Source organism: Schistocerca americana, chromosome 5 (assembly GCF_021461395.2).
Source record: "Schistocerca americana isolate TAMUIC-IGC-003095 chromosome 5, iqSchAmer2.1, whole genome shotgun sequence".
Lineage (NCBI taxonomy): Eukaryota > Metazoa > Arthropoda > Insecta > Orthoptera > Acrididae > Schistocerca > Schistocerca americana.
This window is the reverse complement of record NC_060123.1, coordinates 158,355,639-158,372,587: the sequence shown is the minus strand read 5'-3', so window position 1 is coordinate 158,372,587 and position 16,949 is coordinate 158,355,639. Positions and strand designations below refer to the sequence as shown.

General features: G+C 44.0%; 1 protein-coding gene across 1 annotated transcript in view; it reads right to left on the bottom strand.

Moving 5' to 3' along the window:
- Window positions 1-16,524, bottom strand: part of LOC124615759 (E3 ubiquitin-protein ligase MIB1-like) — a 92,635-nt gene extending 76,111 nt beyond the window's left edge. The window contains exon 1 of the mRNA XM_047143849.1: window positions 16,400-16,524. The gene's annotated coding sequence lies outside the window, so the exon portion shown is untranslated. The remainder of the gene's footprint in view (window positions 1-16,399) is intronic.
- Between the last annotated feature and the right edge of the window lie 425 nt (window positions 16,525-16,949).

Below are 16,949 nucleotides of genomic sequence, written 5' to 3'. Positions count from 1 at the left end.
ACATGGCGACACGCGCCTACGCTGACGTCAGCGCCCGCGCCCACGGCGTCACGTGGCCAGCGGGCTAAAAGCGTAGCCGACACACTGCGCCTTGGGTTACTTGGCACTCCGCGTTTGTAAACACGCCCTCCGCAATCGCGACTGCCATCCCACAGATCTCGAAGCGCATTCTGCTAAAACACTACCCGTCATTCCTAGTACCGATAATACTTCCCGTCCGATGTGGCACGAAAAATAACTCCGCCGACTGTAAAGTATGCAACCGTCGTGCGAGTCTGACAAGTGGAACCATTGTTCCGTAGGTAACGCTCAACGTCTGCAGTAACTTTTTCATATAAAAAAACCATTGTACCACGTATTTAAATCTTCTCCACTTTATTCAACGATGGGCCGTGGGAAGAACTGCTCGTGCATATGGGCCTTGGGAAGAGCTGCTCGTGTATCTTTCTGCAAGCTTCCATTAGTCTCACTTTTCGTCGTGCTACAGTCCGCTCCAACTGTGAGAAGTTTACAAAACCTTTAAGATTTTATCCCCAAAACAATTCCTGGGTTTCTCTACGTAGCTTTTCGCGAAATAGTAGCCGTCCCTCTTCATATTTTTGTCATTTCAGAATTTTCAGTACTTCTATTACACGCCGCTCTCAGTCAAACTTGGGACTTCCATGTTTTTCATCTCAATGTCCCTATTAGTCCAACCTGGCACACATTCAGGCAGTTTAGCTTTGTTCTGAGTAAATATTTGATATGCGATCTCTCTCGTAGACAACAGAGTTCCAAAATACTGTCAAAGTTGTAAGCCTAATGTTTTACAAATAGCTCGGCATTTATTATCGCTCACTGTCAGGGTATTTATATGAAATAGCTGATTCCAGCTGCGATTTAACAGTTGGTTAGTTGAAGAAAACTATTTCAACGCTTCAGAATATACACTGTTTTACATTTATTTATATTAATAGCTACTTTCCAGTCTTTACACTTGTTTAGCACTTTTTGTTGTCTTACTGGAGAGTACTACAATTTTCATTAGATAACACTTCCTCATGGATAACCGCATCATCTGTGAATCGTCTGTTAGTGCACTGTACCCATGGAAATTCTTGGACAAACTGAAAGTGGTCGTACTTCGCTATTTTTCCGTGTTATACACTGTCACAAATTAAGCCGCACGTACTTTTTCTCATGTAAACTCTCTCCTGATTTCTTCGACTCAGTAACCGTTTTGTTTTAGCTCTCTTGTGAATGATGACTAAGGCTGTAAATTCAAAATGGTTTAAATGGCTCTGAGCACTATGGGACTTAACTTCTGAGGTCATCAGTCCCCTAAAACTTAGAACTACTTAAACCTAACTAACCTAAGGACATCACACACATCCATGCCCGAGGCAGGATTCGAACCTGCCACCGTCGCGGTTGCGCGGTTCCAAACTGTAGCGCCTAGAACCGCTCGGCCACCCTGGCCGGCGGCTGTAAATTCCCAGTAGACGATGTACAATTATTCTGAAGTTACATATAACTAGGTATAGCTGTTCATGCTGTTACACTCAAACTAACGTTGATTTGACATCTTTCTGCGAACAATTACGAGCAAGACAAGAGGGATCGCTGACGTCTTGTGAAATGCAAAGACGCACAGTTCTCCCGACTGTTATAATTTGAGTTTATTTCTGATGACAGGGTAAACTCAAAACGCCACTCAGTCAAGGCGTCTGTTATCGCTGGAAAGATGTCTACCACTATTCTGAAAGTGTTCTGTTCATAATTGACGTTATTGCATGTTCCAATACAGGACTATATATGACTAAATGTGACACATTTTTCCTCATCAATATCCTACATAACATACTGATAAGCCTACACAATTTATGCTTTGCTAGATATTTGTTCCCTAATTAATCAAGTAGAGAAACTATTCCTCACACAGTTAGCAGACTACATATTTTTCAGTATCACGCAACACTATATTAGGTCTGTGCTTGTACAGCTGATGGCGTGAATAAACATGCAGAGCTGTCTGTGATTCGAATTGAGATTTAGAACATCAATAATGTGGTTGTCTCAACTGCTGTTTTAACAAGTCGTAACAAATGGATCTGAGCACTATGGGACTTAACATATGAGGCCATCACTCCCCTAGAACTTAGAACTACTTAAACCTAACTAACCTAAGGACATAACACACATCCATGCCCGAGGCAGGAATCGAACCTGCGACCGTAGCAGTCGCGCGATTCCGGACTGAAGCGCCTAAGGCCGGCCGAAGTGACCGAGCGGTTCTAGGCGCTTCAGTCTGGAACCGCGCGACCGCTACGGTCGCAGGTTCGAATCCTACCTCGGGCATGGATGTGTGTGATGTCCTTAGGTTAGTTCGGTTTAAGTAGTTCTAAGTTCTAGGGGCCAGATGACCTCAGAAGTTAAGTCCCATAGTGCTCAGAGCCATTTGAACCATTTGAAGCGCCTAGAACCGCTCGGCCACCATGGTCGGCAAGTCGTCACTCTTAATACAAACCGCACTAGGGGTGGCAGGTTGTGACGCCACAGGAATAATTTTTTACATGCCTGCACATGGACGGTAATTCTACTCGCCACAATTCCTCGTTTGGTACGAGACTGGTATATATGAGGCGGTAAGGGACTTGAAAATAAATTTTATGCAACTAATAAGAAGGTTCCTTGCGTGTTACCCAGTTCAAATCATCCACATTTCTGTAACATTCCCACATGAAATGGAAAGACTAATATCCATTATATGACCTAACAAGTACACATGCCACACGACGCAGAAATACTTCAGTATAGGTGACAAGGAGCAGTTTGTAAGAAGTCTGCCAAAGCGCAGTGTGGAGCTTAATCTCCCGTCGACACGGAGTCGTTAGGCCCAGTACACATACAAATGGGGTGGCGTGACGCAGACGAGGCAGGGACGTGGCGCGGGCGGGACGTGAACAACGCACGCGGGGGCGCAGCTGCAGTAGGAACGCAGCTGCACCGTCGCGCTACCACTGTCCAACCACAAAATTCTTTGTTTTGAGTGGAAGGGCAATAAACGCAGACACCGAGGGACACTGCATGTCTTTATATATCGAGGGGAAATAGTCCCGATGCTGCAAAATTGTCACTTGACGGTGTGAATGAAACAACTCTGTAACTGCAACTCGCAACGTAATAAACTTCTCTCATCATTCGCTTAGCCAAAAAGTTGTAGTTGTATATTAAATATCTGAGAGTTGTGATGCAGTAGTGTAACATCTAGTCGTAACTGACCAAAAATTCCTCGTTACAGGACACATTTTCCTACAACGTGGAACAGATTTTGCCGTTATAGTGAGGAACAAGAGATCCTTTCACGCACGACTACATTCCATTACCAAAAGGTCCCTTAACATCTAGGTTTCAGAATATAAACGTCATTCAGTTACTTATTTACCTTGTCGCACAACAAATGAAATGTACTGTAGTTTCAAATTGCTATAAAATATGATTTCGTGTGTGTGTGTGTGTGTGTGTGTGTGTGTGTGTGTGTGTGTGTGTGTGTGTGTAATTTCTTAACGTTCTCACATGTTTTAACACATTCGTCTCACTAAACTACAGTGTGAGTGCTGAAGTTCGATGTCGTGCGCCCAGAAGGTTGTACAATGCATCTAAAAAGTCTGGCAAATTTCTGTTTATGGTAAGCAATACGGAGGCGTGCTGAAAAGTAGCGCCTCAGATTTTTTTTATACTGTTCCCATTATCGGTTGGGGTATTATGTGTCATGTATATTATTCGGTAGACTTCCAACTTCGCTGATGCAAGTTGCAACCCTATACTGCTACAGGGCAACGAATTATAGACAGCAACATGGGTGTTATGTAAAATAATTATGTTGGTCCGTCACAGACAGCTTGCTCCAATCGAGCTAGCACAACGTGAATAGTGAATTTGGACGTCTGTCTGGCAAAACCAATTGACTGAGCACAGAAAATGGAATACTGACTGCCGGTCGTTGTGGCCGAGCGTTCTAGGCGCTTCGTCCGGAACCGCGCTGCTGCTACGGTCGCAGGTTCGAATCCTGCCTCGGGCATGGATGTGTGTGATGTCCTTAGCTTAGTTAGGTTTAAGTAGTTCTAAGTTTAGGGGCGTGGAATGTCAGATCCCTTAATCGGGCAGGTAGATTAGAAAATTTAAAAAGGGTAATGGATAGGTTAAAGTTAGATATAGTGGGATTAGCGAAGTTCGGTGGCAGGAGGAACAAGACTTTTGGTCAGGTGAATACAGGGTTATAAATACAAAATCAAATAGGGGTAATGCAGGAGTAGGTTTAATAATGAATAAAAAAATAGGAGTTCGGGTAAGCAACTACAAACAACATAGTGAACGCATTATTGTGGCCAAGATAGACAAGAAGCCCTCGCCTACAACAGTAGTATAAGTCTATATGCCAACTAGCTCTGCAGATGACGAAGAAATTGAAGAAATGTATGATGAGATAAAAGAAATTATTCAGATAGTGAAGGGAGATGAAAATTTAATAGTCATGGGTGACTGGAATTCGATAGTACGAAAAGGAAGAGGAGGAAACGTAGTAGGTGAACATGGATTGGGGGTAAAAAATGAAAGAGGAAGCCGCCTGGTAGAATTTTGCACAGAGCACAACTTAATCATAGCTAACACTTGGTTCAAGAATCACAAAAGGAAGTTGTATACATGGAAGAAGCCTGGAGATACTGACAGGTTTCAGATAGATTATATAATGGTAAAACAGAGATTTAGGTACCAGGTTTTACATTGTAAGACATTTCCAGGGGCAGATGTGAACTCTGACCACAATCTATTGGTTATGAACTGTAGATTAAAACTGAAGAAACTGCAAAAAGGTGCGAATTTGAGGAGATGGGACCTGGATAAACTGAAAGAACCAGAGGTGGTAGAGAGTTTCAGGAAGAGCATAAAGGAACAATTGACAAGAATGGGGGGAAAGAAATACAGTAGAAGAAGAATGGGTACCTTTGAGGGATGAAGTGGTGAAGGCAGCAGAGGATAAAGTAGGTAAAAAGACGAGGGCTAGTAGAAATCCTTGGGTGACAGAAGAAATACTGAATTTAATTGATGAAAGGAGAAAATATAAAAATGCAGTAAATGAAGCAGGCGAAAAGGAATACAAACGTCTCAAAAATGAGATCGACAGGAAGTGCAAAATGGCTAAGCAGGGATGGCTAGAGGACAAAAGTAAGGATGTAGAGGCTTTTTTCACTAGGGGTAAGATAGATACTGCCTACAGGAAATTTAAAGAGACCTTTGGAGAAAAGAGAACCACTTGTATGAATATCAAGGGCTCAGATGGAAACCCAGTTCTAAGCAAAGAAGGGAAAGCAGAAAGGTGGAAGGAGTATATAGAGGGTCTATACAAGGGCGATGTTCTTGAGGACAATATTATGGAAATGGAAGAGGATTTAGACGAAGATGAAATGGGAGATATGATACTGCGTGAAGAATTTGATAGAGCACTGAAAGACCTAAGTCGAAACAAGGCCCCAGGAGTAGACAACATTCCATTAGAACTACTGACAGCCTTGGGAGAGTAAGTCCTGACAAAACTCTACCATCTGGTGAGCAAGATCTTTGAGACAGGCGAAATAAGAATATAATAATTCCAATCCCAAAGAAAGCAGGCATTAACAGATGTGAAAATTACCGAATTATCAGTTTAATAAGTCACGGCTGCAAAATACTAACGCGAATTCTGTACAGACGAATGGAAAAACTGGTAGAAGCCGACCTCGGGGAAGATCAGTTTGGATTCCGCAGAAATATGGGAACACGTGAGGCATTACTGACCCTACGACTTATCTTAGAAGCTAGAATAAGAAAAGGCAAACCTACGTTTCTAGCATTTGTAGACTTGGAGAAAGCTTTTGACAATGTTGACTGGAATAATGTCTTTCAAATTCTTAAGGTGGCAGGGCTAAAATACAGGGAGCGAAAGGCTATTTACAATTTTTACAGAAACCAGATGGCAGTTATAAGAGTTGAGGGGCATGAAAGGGAAGCATGGTTGGTAAGGGAGTGAGACAGGGTTGTAGCCTCTCCCCGATGTTATGCAGTCTGTATATTGAGCAAGCAGTAAAAGAAACAAAAGAAAAATTCTGAGTAGGTATTAAAATCCGTGGAGAAGAAATAAAAACTTTGAGGTTCGCCGATGACATTGTAATTCTGTCAGAGATAGCAGATGACTTGCAAGAGCAGTTGAACGGAATGGACAGTGTCTTGAAGGGAGGATATAAGATGAACATCAAGAAGAGCAAAACGAGGATAATGGAATTAAGTCGGGTGATGCTGAGGGAATTAGATTAGGAAATGAGACACTTAAAGTAGTAAAGGAATTTTGCTATTTGGGGAGCAAAGTAACTGATGATGGTCGAAGTAGAGAGGATATAAAATGCAGACTGGCAATGGCAAGGAAAGTGTTTCTGAAGAAGAGAAATTTGTTAACATCGAGTATAGATTTAAATGTCAGGAAGTAGTTTCTGAACGTATTTGTATGGAGTCTAGCCATGTACGGGAGTGAGACTTGGACGATAAATAGTTTGGACAAGAAGAGAATAGAAGCCTTTGAAATGTGGTGCTACAGAAGAATGCTGAAGAATAGATGGGTAGATCACGTAACTAATGAGGAAGTATTGAATAGGATTGGGGAGAAGAGGAGTTTGTGGCACAGCTTGACAAGAAGAAGGGATCGGTTGGCAGGACATGTTCTGAGGCGCCCGCATCTCGTGGTCGTGCGGTAGCGTTCTCGCTTCCCACGCCCGGGTTCCCGGGTTCGATTCCCGGCGGGGTCAGGGATTTTCTCTGCCTCGTGATGGCTGGGTGTTGTGTGATGTCCTTCGGTTAGTTAGGTTTAAGTAGTTCTAAGTTCTAGGGGACTGATGACCATAGATGTGAAGTCCCATAGTGCTCAGAGCCATTTTTTTGTTCTGAGGCATCAAGGGGTCACCAATTTAGTATTAGAGGGCTGCGTGGAGGGTAAAAATCGTAGAGGGAGACCAAGAGATGAATACACTAAACAGATTCAGAAGGATGTAGTCTGCAGTACGTATTGGGAGATGAAGAAGCTTGCACAGGATAGAGTAGCATGGAGAGCTGCAGCAAACCAGTCTCAGGACTGAAGACCACAACAACAACAAGTTTAGGGGACTGATGACCTCCGATGTTAAGTCCCGTAGTGCTTAGAGCCATTTGAATCATTTTTTTGGAATTCGTACGTGTTTAGCCTAATTGCACGAGGAATAGTGTTAAATTCGTTCGTATCCTCTGCTGCTGCTGCCTGTGCACATTTGTATTACAGTAAATGTTTTCACCTCCTTAAAATAATTTCTGCAAAAAATAACACAGGAAAAGCAGAGCGTTCAACAGCATAACGTTGTCCGCCCTGGAAAGTGAAAAAGACAGTGCCATTTTTTGAAAGTAACATCCGTAATTGTGTAATAACCGTTGCAAAAATATGCAAAATGGTGTTTTACACCACATACAATGTCTACATCAAGGAAGCGCAAATGTATAAGCATAAATAAAATAGGTAAGCATAAAACATCCAGAACACAGAATACTTCAGTTATACAGAGAGCAAGATCCCATTTCTCATTCATTACTCGCTGTAACACACGCCATTTGTACGACAATACGTGAACGAAAACAGTTATTCAGTGTTTGCTGAACAAAACTTTTAGTGCAGACAAGATAAATTTATGTACACAGTATACAGCTAACTCTGCCGTTAGATCTGCGGTTGTCTGCCTCTAGTTTTAAAATGAGAATAGATATTAACGCAATGTAAATTTAAAATGTCATTGTGACTGTCTTCATAAATCACAATCGAATAAACTCGGCCATAAAGTCGACCAAACATCAGAGTTTGTCACTTATTTACTCGGGACAGGGAAGGGGTATCGTTTTCCTTCCACCGTTAAAAATAATTTTAATATGTTAGCTATATTTCATATGTAGCAATCTATGTCCTCAAAGCCACCAAACATAAACTGGCCAGCGACTACATTCTTCACAGCAAACTTTTTAAAATATGTCCGGAGTTTTACTTATTTGGGAAGTATCACAGTAAAGAAGACAAAAGTAGTTCATTATCAAGCTGTAATATCAGACTATAAGATGCGGAAAACAATTTTTTCAGCGAATTGATTCCTAAAAACCGAATGACAAAGACTGCATAGCTGAGCACATGTGTGGATCCGAAAAACAGTGGTTTGTAATTAATTACGCGAATTATAGTGTTAATGAGTAAATAAAACACTTTTTTGAGGCACATCGGATGACTCCAAATCGATGATGGCAGCAGTCCCTTCGGTGCGCCACTCATGATGACAAACGGAAGTGTCGCGGACCACGGAGCGACGCGTCCCAGCGACGCAGTCTCTGTGTGAATCGCTTCATTTGTTAACCCTTTCGGTCACGAATTATTTTTTTCTTTAAAAAATTCAAGCCTTTGCTATACAGTTATTCGAATTAAATTATGATTTTTCAGATGTATAAAATATTCCGAGGTGCCTCCAAGGGGAGATACAACGCATCCCCAAATGAGGACATTGTGTTCAAGTGGGTGCAGAATAAGTCTAAAAGCCAAAGTATTTTATTTGATTTTATTTCACCGAAATACTTAAATTACACAAATGAAGCATTTGCATATCGATTGGAATTCACGATATCCAGTGTTTTATAGCGCTATACGATGTTACTTTATTTGGATAAAAACGTATGGGGCCTGAAGATGGCAAAATGAATTGTCGAAACTGGTTGCTTTCACAATAAAATAAAATATCTTAAAGTGTACGGCTGTTGGTGAAGTTTATTGACATAGAAAAATTCATTTTATGTCGATTTCGAGGTGGGCTCACGGCCGTATGGGTTTTTTCAGCGCTTACATGGTGGAATATGTTTCAGGTTGCAAAACCGGCTATAAACCGTCGAAAATGGTCGTCGTAAACCGTGTTTGGTTTCAAAAGGAGCTAACTGCATATTGTCTTCGGGTGCAAAGCCCGCTAAATGCCCAATAGACGTGGCTGTCGCCCTGTCACGTCCTGCCACGCACGTGAACAGACATCAGACTTACCAATCTGGACATTCAAAGCTATCTATCAGTCTGTTACTATTAGAATAGATTTTTTCTTATTGAGCTTTAGGTTGGCTGCGCTGTAACAAATTCGTACGCAACACTAACATTCTCGCTGCCAGTGCATTGTCGTTTGAATGGGACGAGTGTTTCGTGATTATCTCACTGTCACTCATCATGTAACTGACGGTCTTGCGTCTAGGTTACTCACCTTACAATAAATCGTATGATATAAAACGTCTAATATTACCTCCATCATTATCCTCTTGTTCAAAACTGTCGCCAGGATCATCTGGTAGCCCGTGAATTTCTGATGAATTAAGGAGCTCTATAACTTCTTCGTCTATCTTGGACTGGGGGGCAATGTGAAATCACCGCAAGATGACTAAAAAGACAGCGAAATAATGTCCTAAATTTCTACGCTATTACAGCCTTTCAATCAATATGTTCTCATTTGGAGTCATGTATAAAGTTATAAATATACCACTTGCGTTTCGTTCTGAAAGACACGTTTAGTTTTCACCTTCAAGAATGCATCTTTCTACGCACAAATAATTTTGTTTAACGTAAACTCAGAAGATATTAACAGGCTGATGGGAGGTACAAAGATTATTGGGAAGCATCCATGTGACTGTGCACATTCAGTTTTGTTTTGTGCTACCACAGATTGACTGGAGATGTCGACACAGTTATCAAATAAACTCTCTGCTTGTGACAATATAAGGACAAAAATCACAAATGGTAAAATTTAACGAATTTTAATATACTAAGCATTTCTTTAGTACACTCCTGGAAATTGAAATAAGAACACCGTGAATTCATTGTCCCAGGAAGGGGAAACTTTATTGACACATTCCTGCGGTCAGATACATCACATGATCACACTGACAGAACCACAGGCACATAGACACAGGCAACAGAGCATGCACAATGTCGGCACTAGTACAGTGTATATCCACCTTTCGCAGCAATGCAGGCTGCTATTCTCCCATGGAGACGATCGTAGAGATGCTGGATGTAGTCCTGTGGAACGGCTTGCCATGCCATTTCCACCTGGCGCCTCAGTTGGATCAGCGTTCGTGCTGGACGTGCAGACCGCGTGAGACGACGCTTCATCCAGTCCCAAACATGCTCAATGGGGGACAGATTCGGAGATCTTGCTGGCCAGGGTAGTTGACTTACACCTTCTAGAGCACGTTGGGTGGCACGGGATACATGCGGACGTGCATTGTCCTGTTGGAACAGCAAGTTCCCTTGCCGGTCTAGGAATGGTAGAACGATGGGTTCGATGACGGTTTGGATGTACCGTGCACTATTCAGTGTCCCCTCGACGATCACCAGTGGTGTACGGCCAGTGTAGGAGATCGCTCCCCACACCATGATGCCGGGTGTTGGCCCTGTGTGCCTCGGTCGTATGCAGTCCTGATTGTGGCGCTCACCTGCACGGCGCCAAACACGCATACGACCATCATTGGCACCAAGGCAGAAGCGACTCTCATCGCTGAAGACGACACGTCTCTATTCGTCCCTCCATTCACGCCTCTCGCGACACCACTGGAGGCGGGCTGCACGATGTTGGGGCGTGAGCGGAAGACGGCCTAACGGTGTGCGGGACCGTAGCCCAGCTTCATGGAGACGGTTGCGAATGGTCCTCGCCGATACCCCAGGAGCAACAATGTCCCTAATTTGCTGGGAAGTGGCGGTGCGGTCCCCTACGGCACTGCGTAGGATCCTACGGTCTTGGCGTGCATCCGTGCGTCGCTACGGTCCGGTCCCAGGTCGACGGGCACGTGCACCTTCCGCCGACCACTGGCGACAACATCGATGTACTGTGGAGACCTCACGCCCCACGTGTTGAGCAATTCGGCGGTACGTCCACCCGGCCTCCCGCATGCCCACTATACGCCCTCGCTCAAAGTCCGTCAACTGCACATACGGTTCACGTCCACGCTGTTGCGGCATGCTACCAGTGTTAAAGACTGCGATGGAGCTCCGTATGCCACGGCAAACTGGCTGACACTGACGGCGGCGGTGCACAAATGCTGCGCAGCTAGCGCCATTCGACGGCCAACACCGCGGTTCCTGGTGTGTCCGCTGTGCCGTGCGTGTGATCATTGCTTGTACAGCCCTCTCGCAGTGTCCGGAGCAAGTATGGTGGGTCTGACACACCGGTGTCAATGTGTTCTTTTTTCCATTTCCAGGAGTGTATGTCCTTATAATAAGGATCCCATGACCGAAAGGGTTAGTAGCGCCAAGCACCGCCACGTGCCCGCATGACTTTTGCGCCACGTCATTGGTGTGTGAACTGGGCCTTTCCGCGTAAAAAATTAAAAACCACTGTTTTAGGAACCGCGCATGTTGCGCTCTACAGCCTTCCTCATTCGGTTTGGAGGAAACTATTCGGCAGAAAAAAATGAAAAAAAAAAGATCTTCCACATGTTATAGTCGACATGGCAGCTTGATAGCATTACACAATTAATGAGAAATAGTACCATCCCATTTATTTTCCATGACAATGTTGAAGCTGTGCAGTTACAACGTTGTGCTGCTGAAAATCTCTGGTTTTTATATGCTACTAACTGCAGAAAAAGAAACCTTATTTTGAAGAAGTACAATAAAAAAGGTCAAAATCTGTGCAAGCAACAGCAGAGGAAAGGGAAAAACGTAACACTGTTCCTGTTGCAGTTACACTAAACATGAGTGTTGTCAGACAAGACGTGCAAATCCTGTGTTCACTTGGTTCTTGTTCATAGAAATTCCGTTTTTCCGCTGGGAACACTGCCACATATCAAGTAAGGGTTTCTTCTTAACACATTTTGCTTGCAGAATATGAAAAACTGTAATGTTATCTGACTGCAGGTTTCTTTTCCCAGTACCTCTCGGCTTCCCTGCAATGTTTTGACAAATTCACAGTTGCTGGATGTTTTCTTTCCCCTTAGTGTAGTTCGGTCGTCAGATGAAATCTGTAACCAGACATACTCAGTTATTTTGAATGAGTCTCTGTGCAACCGTGATCTAGTGCGCTAAGATCCCTGAAATTCTCTGGTTCCATCTGCGCAAACGACATCCGTTGTTTTTGTCGTTGACAGTGACTGGAATCCTGGCGTGTGAATGAAAGAATATTTTGTTTCTCTCTATAAGGGCAAAATCTCTTTCATATGGTCGTAAACTATGCCCTGTAATGACGAACATCTGGTCTTCCGCAGTACATATTTACGGATTATGAAATTTTGGAATAGTATCCTAATATTTTGAACACATCTCACAAAATCAGCATTGTTTAGGCTTACGTTCAAATGGAAATCATATGAAAAATAAGGATTATGATCAAAACATTCCAGTTTCGTTGTTTTTTGTCTAAATACTGTCCTTCACTTTGTGTCAGAAGTACTTCCATATTATGTTAGTCAATCTGGAAACGTTCAGAATATATGTTCAGTTCTTTTAATACATCTAAGATGCCATATCTTTCCTCTTTTTTCAATAATAACGGATGTGCACAATAGGCTTATGTTTTTCGCTGCTCAACATTTGTGAGTTACAAAATCTCCAGCGCATCATTTTCTAATCCATTCGCAGCACGACCGGTCCGCGCCTCTCTGGCAGCGCCACTTCACTGTGAACTGCTCACGCCCCGCCCACACCACGTCCCTGACTCACCGCCGCCAGCGTCCGCGCAACGACATTTCTGTGAAAATTAGAGCGAGCCTCAGAGCGAGCGAGTTGGCGCAGTATTTGCAGCTGCGATCAATCAGAGCTTGTTGCTTCGTTTATCTCTTTAGTTGTTTTATTATCTACCTGAAATTCAGCTACCGAGCGAGTTGGCGCAGCGGGTAGTCCACCAGACTCGCATTCGTGAGGAGGACGGTTGAAATCCCCGTCCGGCCTTACTGATTTAGGTTTTCCGTGATTTCCCTAAATCGCTTCACGCAAATACCGGGATGCTTCCTTCGAAAAGGGTGCGGCTCGTTTCCTTCCCATTACTTTCCTAATCCGAGCTTGTGCTCCGTCTCTAATGACCAATCCTGTCGACGGGACGTTAAACCCTAATCTTCCTTCTTTTCTTTTTTTCTCGAGCACAGTCACTTTCATGTATCTCGCTGGTAAGAGTCGTTCTCGTCTCCCTTGTCCCATTCAAGGCAGTCAGGCTCATCAGTCTAGCCATCCTCGAGCCCGGCTGCTAACAACTTTGCAATTACTGATATACAACAGCGAGTGAACGGTGATGTGTGAAGCGAAAATAACAACGTTCTTCAGAAAGCAATTAATAAAGATCAGGCTTGTGAATGTATTATTACAGTCATCAACAAGACGGCGAACACGGCGAGAAAAAATGGTTCAAATGGCTCTGAGCACTATGGGACTTAACATCTATGGTCATCAGTCCCCTAGAACTTAGAACTACTTAAACCTAACTAACCTAAGGACAGCACACAACACCCAGCCATCACGAGGCAGAGAAAATCCCTGACCCCGCCGGGAATCGAACCCGGGAACCCGGGCGTGGGAAGCGAGAACGCTACCGCACGACCACGAGATGCGGGCATGGCGAGAAACTTTCTATAAAAAGCGCTGCAGTGAACTGACAGTATCCTGCGTGGGATCGCACCGCGTGCTGTATGAAATAGCTGGCATACCACAATAGGCGTGAATCACGGGCAATACGACCGGCGTCCGTGCATCACTGTAGGGAGTCAACTGTGTTCTTGGAACTCGTCTGCTTCTGACAGCCTTGCATCAGGAATGTCCAAACCACTGCTTGTAACTAATTTCTTCGTTACTGTGACTTCGGTACTGCAAGGGGACTTCAGAATACAAAAGATTTAATGTACCGGACGTGTTTAATCGTGGGCTGTTGCTAAGAATTGTGTTCAGCAGAAATAATCTAGGAGGAAGTTTCAGACACGACAGAGGAGCACTTCATTATAGCCCCTTAATATGTACAAATGCAACTTTCTTTTCAATGGACCTTACAGGCAGTGACTTTGAACACAATTGCTACACACAGAGAGTGGTTGCCAACTGAGACTACATTTCTAGGTGGTAGCCAAATGAAAACGAGACAGAAGGGGAAAAGTAAGAAATAGGCTTATTATTCCAAAAGTAATTGCCATAACTGTGTATACATTTATCCGTCTGTGAGATAAGACGGCCATAGCCTTCATGGAAAAATATTTACGGTTGTCTACGGAACAATGATTGTATCTTGGCGTGCACCTCTTCGTCCAAAGCAATTCGAGGGCCACGAATGTCCTTCTCCAGGGCACCAAAAATATGAAAATCTCATGGGGAGGGATCGGAACTGTACGGAGAATGTGTTAAGGGCTTCTCATCGAAATTTCTACAGCTTAGTCGAAACTCTTAGCAACATTTGGGACCCCGTTGTGAAAACTATTAAAAGTACCTCGCGTTGAAGTCCGCACTAAATTTCGAACTTCAGTAAAAATATCGACATCTTGGAGTTTTGTCCTCTTTTACGTTTGGCATGCTTTTTTTCTTGCTTTTGCAACAGCGTTCTGTTTTGTGCACCATGGGGCATCAGTTCTGCCTTTTATTAATTTATTTGGTATAAATCTCCCAATTACCGTAAAAACTATTTCTTCGAATTCAAGCCACACCTGCTTTACGCTTACATAATTAGTTTGTGAGGATTGGAGACTGCCTCTTAAAAAGGCGTGAAGCGAATCTAACTCTGCTTTTCTAAATATATACATTTACTGCGTTCGGTTGATACGGTATTCAGTCAGCCTAAAACGACCATGCAACCCTTACGTACATCCCAACTTGTTCATTAGTTTTTGCTAACAGGTCAAGTATGCTTTCGTTGTCATTTACACTTCGAGTGGGCTCTTAGGCTAACTGCTGAAAATAATTTTCAGAGAAAGCATTTCGTACGATTTCGAACGATATTTTATGCCTACCAATGACTTTAAACATGTATTTTCGCCAATATGTCGAGGAAAGACTGAAGTCGCCGCCAACTATAATTTTACGAGACACAAGTTTTCTTTTTACTGTTTAGCAACTGTATCACCTGAGTCGGGGATCGGAAAAAGGAACCAATTATTAATTTATTTCGGTTGTCATGTCAGGAATCTGCAGCATACGCGGTCGCAGAACCGTCTGTGCCTCTGATTCAGTCCGTCCCCCAGCTCTCTACCAAAAGTCCGTAATCGGTCCTGTCCACGCTGAGCTCTGCCTTCATCCCGCAAGAAAATCGTCTTTACCACTTCTCACAGTAGCCAGAAATCAGGGAGAATCTCTTCTGGTCCAGGGAGAAACACGCCATTAGTGCCGACATGATGCCTGCAGCTGGCTGCTGCCTGTGCTCTTCGTGGCTTCCGGAAGGACCCGTCCCTCATCCGGGATGACTCTCACCGGTACGCACACAGAGAGCACACACCGGACTTCTTCTCCTCGTTGGCACCTGTATGCGCAGGATGTGCCATTTAGATCTGATACACGGAAACGTAAGATTTACTAATACTCCTTGAATCAAGATAATGCGATGCACCGCCCCCCCCCCCCCCACCCCTATCTATCCGGAATACGAAATGCGGGTGACAGTTTTCGAACTACCATCTGTCCTCCTCATCTTAAAAAACAGCCTTGACAACGCACCCTGCAATTACTAACTCTTCCGTCATCAAATGAAATTGTTTATCTTTCTGCAGATGTTTTAAATAGCGAAATGTTGAAAAAACTTCGACTGCGTGTTATGCTAAGGCGAGTTTGGGCTGTCACTCGCTTTCAGTTAGCGTAATACATATGTAAATTCGTCAGTATGCATCAATGAACCTAGAAGTATTTGCGATCGCATACAGTGGAGGGAAAAGGAATTAAAAAGCAGCTGCAGTGTTCAAAATATGGTCGATAAAGACATTACACAGACGAACACATAAATGTGTTAGCCGGACAGAGTGGCCGAGCGGTTCTAGCGCTTCAGTCTGGAACCGAGCAACCGCTACGGTCGCAGGTTCGAATCCTGCCTCGGGGATGGATGTGTGTGATGTCCTTAGGTTAGTTAGGTTTAAGTAGTTTTAAGATCTAGGGGACTGATGGCCTCAGATGTTAAGGCCCATAGTGCTACGAGCCATTTGAAGCATTTCAAATATGTTACGCCAACTGAAGAAGAGTGAAAGCCCGAAACGCGTCTTGGCATAACTAAAGCCATATAAAAAGTGTCTGGTTGCTGTATTTCTCCAAGTATTCCTATCAGTTAACAGACAGTTACTGTACAAAAAACATCCTGAGACGTTGTATTTTAAGGCAAGTAGTTGATGTACGTAGTTGCTTACTTACTGGCGACTTATTAACCTTTACGTTGGTTGCATGGCAGGAGAGATTAACGCCAGGGGGCAGCCTACCGCAATGAGTACAGCACACGCTGAGTCGCGTCGGTGCCGAACCACACGCCGAGATGCAGATGGGCACAGAGTCTGGCGGCATGCGTGGGCGGCAGCTGGGGAGGGGAGAGGAGGGGCGGCCCGCCTCGCTCGACTTTTTCTGGCCCGGCCTCCGCGTCGACTCAATTGCCAGACGGCACGGCCGCAGCCACCACCCTACCCTGCCGCCGTGCCGTGCATGCCGCGGCAGCCGAAAACGTGTCACGCCACACTGCGTCCTACCGGTCGTCTCAGTTCCGTATGCATGCGACAAGCTTTCGTCAATGATACTGACTTTCTCGAGCTCCACAGCTGATTCTTGTTAATATTAATAAGAAACCACTACAGCTGCATTCACACACATTTAAAGTGTCACGATCAGTTTCATTCAGAAGAACATCATCAGGTTAAGCTGCCAAGGGTCCTCATCGAGTTGTGCCAATATCCTGACTTAAGAAGTCTAGTGT